Genomic DNA, 6,000 nt, shown 5'->3' on the forward strand with positions numbered 1-6,000 from the left:
CTGTACAACTGAATTTCCTGCTGTCACATTATTGCCAGCTAAGTTTCTACGTCCATGTTCGTAATAGATGGTTTTCTGATATAACCTTGTCATTCTGATTAAAATCTGGCAACTGGGTTCACATAAATCACTTACTGTGCCTTCTCAATGTTTTCATCTTTCTTTTTTCCGCAGTAACTGAAATTTCTAATTCCCAAAATGTCAGGCAGACAGTTTCTTTTCTCTGCTAAATTTAATTTCTTACACATGACGGAGTTTGATTTTGCTCTCATCGATGAATGAATGGCGCCAACATTTGTTACATACACACTTACCCTTTTGCACTGGAATTCCTTTTCGTTAGCCATTCAATAAGCATGGCACCCTCTAGATGGTGCCTGGGATTTGTGTGAACAAATATGTGTGGCACGGTGGCACAGGGGTTAGCACTGCTGCTGCACAGCGCTAGGGACCGCGGTTCGACTCCTGGCTTGGGTCGCTCTCTGTGTGGAGTTTGCACGTTCTCCCTGTGCCTGTGTGGGTTTGCTCCCACAGTCTGAAAGACATGCTGGTTAGATGCATTGGCCATGCTAAAGTCTCCCTCAGTGCACCCAAACAGGTGCCAGAGTGTGGTGACTAGGGGATTTTCACAGGAACTTCATTGCAGTGTTAATGTCAGCCTACTTGTGACGCTGATAAATAAACTTTAAAAGGGAAAGTAACTGTATGTCCCTTTAACCAAACAGATTGAATAGTCAGGTAATGCAAAGCCTGGACCCGGAGATGTTAGCTGGAATATTTAATTCAATTATTAGGTGCATAAATCAAAAGAGAGGAGAGGGGAAGAAAGATTGCATTAAGAGAGCAAGAGATAAAAATGAGAGAAATTCATGAATTATTTAATGTTTTGTATTCTTTAAATCTCCAACAATAATTAAAATTTAAAAGATTGATTATCCAAACACATTAAAGTTAATTTTCACAACCAGAGAAGTTGTTCAGCAGTAATCAAATCTTACCATGCTGTTAAAAAGGTATTTAGACTGGAATAGATACTCCCTAACTTTTGTTTTCTGGTTAATATACATTAAGTTCAATAAGATTTTCAAACAAAGTTTATTAGTGGGAAATGATACATCAGGAAGTGTCAGTAAGAGCTAAAGATAAGGTGAATGACAGCAGAGCAATGGGATAGCGACATACTGTGACGCTACTGTGCCTTTAAGAGATGTATTTTTAATCATGCTCTCTGCAGTTTATAAGCAAGCCTCCTTTTTTGATTTGTTACTGGCACCATGACATCCAATGGGTTTTTGTTTATTTTAATCAGGGCCTAATGCAATCTCTGGGAGTTTACGATCCTTTTTGCACTGTTGTGGGAAGATTGATTGACAGGTCAGATGGGATAGGGTTTTTTTTCTCTCCCAAGAGTTCTTTTACCTTCAGTTTTGGCTGCTGGCTAGTAAGAAGGTGTTTGGACTCCAGGCTGGAGGCAGTGTTGGTTTCTCTCCCTGATATTAGAAATTCTGCTAGCTAGTTGAAATCAGTCTTTCTTACTTTCCTGGAGTGAAAACTTTGCAGTTTGCTAGCTAGAATCCAGCAGTGGCTCTATCTCTACCTTGAGGGGCTGGGAATTCCAGAATGAAGAAGACAGAGTTTCACAAGGACTAATTCACAGCAGGTGTTGCAGAGCTAGAAAATCCAGCACCACGTGAGCTTCCTTATTTTCTGTGTTAAACTTGGGATGGTGTATGTTTGTAAGAGTGTTCATTTGCTTGGAACAGTACATTGAGCTGTTAAGGTATATACAATATCAGGAATTTTTTTCTTGTTTGTAAATGGTAGAAGTTATTGCTAATTGTCTTAGTGTGTGTTAACTGTGTTCTTAAATAAATTTTGTTTGATAAATGCTCCCTAGTGGGTCATTTGAACCATACCTGGAATGAAACATCTTATGCTTACCCACACCAAAATTCAAAGTACAAAACCTATGATCTAGGCTGACCTCATATTAAACCTTGGAGTTTCTGACCTGGATTATAAGAATAGTAAGTTTGAGCAAGTACTTCAAAAGGAAAGAGGTAAAGATAACTGGAGTGATAAGAGGAGGTAGAGTATTGGGAGAGTGAAGTGATTCAAGATTCAATAGCGATGGGGTAACACTAGTCATTGGGGAAGGAACGATATCAGACCTGCAGATTTGTAATGGGGAGTCAACACTTGGGCAGCAAGCTGAAGGTCTATCTCAATAGCTCCATAGTAGGATAGGGAAACATTGGACATCCTCTGCTACTTGCTATTCAGTGAACTCTACAGGCGAGTGTAGGGATATTAGAGATGCCTGGGTTCCATTGTTATACTGCAATGAGACAAATAATCAACAAACAGTGACTCACTATTTTAGCCTCATACGTGAAGAATGGTTACTAGCGTGAGCTATCAAATGATTAACAATAGAACTATGTCAACACTTGCCATCACCTATCAAATAAATTTAAGGTTATTTATTATTGTCGCAAGTAGGCTTACATTAACAGTACAATGAAGTTCCTGTAAAAATCCCTGAGTCACCACACTCCAGTTCGGGTACATTGAGGGAGTATTTAGCATGGTCAATGCACCTAACCAGCACGTCTTTCGGAGCATGGGAGGAAACCAGAACACCCAAAAGAAACCCACACAGACACGGGGAGAATGTGCAAACTCCACGCAGTCAGTGACACAAGCCGGGAATCAAACCCGGATCCCTGGCGCCATGAGGCAGCAGTGTTAACCACTATGTCACCATGCTACCCACATTATTGGTGCTTGGGAGAACACTCATTGTAACAGGTTTGAGTGGAGGGATAGCTAGGGTTTAAGACCACTCTTTGTGCGATATTGTAAATGAGGAACTTTCAGGGTTTTGGTTCATTGTCAAATAATCTTGAATGAATAAGATAGAATTGCTCATTAAGTGTTCCAGAAATTTCTACAAAGAGGCTTTGAAGAAATCTCGCCTGGAGGCTGACTAGTGGCTATGGACGATTCATGCTGGGGAGGAGGGGGTGGTTAGTGGGGTGGGGGGGGGGGGGGGGCACACTTTTCTTTTGCAAGTCTTTTATTTCTGCTGCCTATAAGGATCCTATGAGCAAAATCATTTGGACAGTATTACATTTGTTCCTATTGGATATGGTCCCACTGGACTAATGCTACCTGTAAACTTATACATGAGTTGGCAATCTTCATCAGAGAGGCTATAAGATACTGAGAAGAGAAAAATAAAATCTGACTTTTGCAGTAGGGGGCACTCTTTTCAAATTAGGGTTAAGGCACATTCTTGGAACAGAGTAAAGAGAGGTTTGTAATGGACTTGGCCATGCTAACTTTACATGGGAGTGCTTGATACTGATATTGTGTGACAAAAGTAGAATAAATACTCTCCTGTTCTGACAACCGGAACCCCTCACCTCCGTGAGAATAAAATCCACCAAAAAAAACATTTAAGAAAGGGAGAAAGTTAGAAACCCGAAGAGTATCTTTCTTTCCACTGGAACGGTTTACAGCAGACACATCCCCACAAACAGATATTTCTTGACCTTTCTTCATGTACAAATAAAGACTGGATACAATGTCGTAAATCACGTTGGAATATATATTTGCACATTTTTGTAAATCTGAGCTCTGATTCCTTCCGGTTCAAAGCCAGAGATCAGGCTTTTCAAAAGCTCTCTCATGAACGGTATTCCCATTTGGATCCCTTTTGAACTTAAAAAAAAATAGTTTCTCTGCCACTCAAGGTCTCCCGGTTACTTGGGATATTACAAGAGCAAAACTCAGCTGGGTGACCTTGTCCAGGCAATGTTTCGGTGTTGTCTTTGCACTGGATGCTTGACAGAAACTGTTGTCAACACGGCTTGTTGACATCCTGCCTTCCTTGCCCGGCTGGAAATACCTTATTATCTCAACCTCCCCATCAAATGGCACAGCCAAGATCATGAATAATGCCATAGGTGGTGGAAATCACAGGCACAGATTTCATAGAATTGTGCTTTAATATTCTCCAGAACCTCATATCCTCCTGCCTAAACCTGGACACTTCAAATTGTTAAAAAGGAAAATACAAATTCAACATTTAAAATCTTACCTTGTTTAATGTCAACATGAATAAAGTATACAATAAAGAGAAGTCAGGGGTATCTAAATTACCTGACACACAAATGCTTCCAAAGTTAATCAAGTTTTATCACTAAAGCCTAAAGTTGATGCAACATATCGCCCATAAACTGAATCCTAGTCGACTTTGGGTTTTACTTACACATTGCCACGTTGAGAAAATTGGAGCTGTCGTTAACATAAGCACTAATAATATTTAGCAGATTAATAATAAGTTCCATTATTTAAGGAAAAAAAAAACACCAGCAATTTTCTTACCTCAGAACACTGACAAGTACAGCTGTATTATCTATTCCCTCAGGTGTTACAAACTTGCGTGCATTACCTCTCAGTATAATGTTCTGAACTGATTGGTTGCTACTGCTTAAATAGAGAAATGAGTCACCAGGTACAGTGAGAGTGTGTTGCTTATACTGTCATTTGAAAATGATTTGTTGATTTTGTTTAAATGACAGTCCGTACTGGACTCCAGCAGAGAAAATTAAATAATTCCGTGACCTGCAGATAGAAGGAAAAGGGGGAGAAAGAGAAAAAAAAAACATTTAACGACCTCTTTTGGAACCTTCATTAAAACCTTCGATAGTTGCACCCAAGAAACCTTTTAGGGAGCTCCAAACTATTTTAAGACTGTGAAGAATGTTACCTATTTTGTCTTCATTATCGACGGCAGACAATTAAACTTTCCTGATAATTTGTTGAAGAAAGTGGTTCAACATGCTAAATGTAGCAATTAGAAATTCATATGCAGATATGTGGACGCTATATTTTCAGAGGGATAAATGTACGTTCTCTGGAATGTTGCCACTGTTTTTGAATAATTCATTCTCTGGAAGTGTGTGCCACTGGCGAAGCAAAAAAGCTGTTGGTTGCTCTTAACTGAGTGGCTGGCTAGGCTACTTCAGAGGGTAACTATATGGGTCAACCAAGTTGTTTTGGGACTGAAGTCACATATAGGCTAGTCTGGGTAAAGATGGCAGTTTTCATTCTCGAAAGCGCATCACTGAACTCGCTGGGGTGTTTCTTTGAATCACTATTTGATACCTTCGTGGTCTTCAGAGAATTTATACGGTGCAGAAGGCCATTCAGCCCATCGTGCCTGCACCGGCTCTCTAAATGAGCGTTATGAGGTAGTTCCATTCTCCTGCCTTTTCCCCGGACTGCACATTGTTTCTCGTAGAATAATCATCTAACGCCCTCTCGAATGCCTCGATTGAACCTGCCTCCACCACACTTCCAGGCAGTGCATTCCAGACCCCAACCATGCGTTGTGCGAACAAGTTTTTTCTCGCATCACATTTGCTTCTTTTGCAAATCACTTTAAATCTGTACCTTTTTGTTCTTGGTCCTTTTCGGAGATTGTCCATCTTTCCACGCAGCCTTTAGAGTTGTACCCCTTATTTTGTATTATATCTCCCATGTTCTTCTGACCAAAATGAATCACCTCAAAGTTCTTCATATTGAACTTCATCTGCCACCTATCTTCCCATTCCATCAACTTGCCTTTGCTCTTTTGAAGTCCGACGCTGTCTTCTTCACAGTTTACAATATTTCCAAGTTTTGTACCATCAGGAAACTTTGAAATTGTCCCCTGCACACCAAGATCTAGATGATTAATTTATACCAGGAAAAGCAAAGGTTCCTGGGGATCTCCAGTGCAAGCCTTTTCCCAATCTGATAAATAACCATTACTCAGCTAAATCTGTATCCACATTCATGCTGTCCCTTTTAATCCATGAACTTTTCTTAGTGGTGTGGCACTCTATCGAATGCCTTTCATTCTCAATCCATGTAGATCAGCCCTCGTCAAAATTGCATTCAGCAAGTTAGTTAAACATGATTTTCCTTCAAGAAATTCATGCTGGCTCT

The 6,000-nt window shown here is 40.1% G+C and overlaps 1 protein-coding gene across 1 annotated transcript in view; it reads right to left on the minus strand.

Annotated features, from left to right (window-relative positions):
- Positions 1-4,479, minus strand: part of LOC144511809 (solute carrier family 26 member 9-like) — a 117,627-nt gene extending 113,148 nt beyond the window's left edge. The window contains exon 1 of the mRNA XM_078242156.1: positions 4,393-4,479. The gene's annotated coding sequence lies outside the window, so the exon portion shown is untranslated. The remainder of the gene's footprint in view (positions 1-4,392) is intronic.
- Between the last annotated feature and the right edge of the window lie 1,521 nt (positions 4,480-6,000).

The sequence above is a fragment of the Mustelus asterias genome, chromosome 25 (genome assembly GCF_964213995.1).
Source record: "Mustelus asterias chromosome 25, sMusAst1.hap1.1, whole genome shotgun sequence".
NCBI classification, from domain to species: Eukaryota; Metazoa; Chordata; class Chondrichthyes; order Carcharhiniformes; family Triakidae; genus Mustelus; species Mustelus asterias.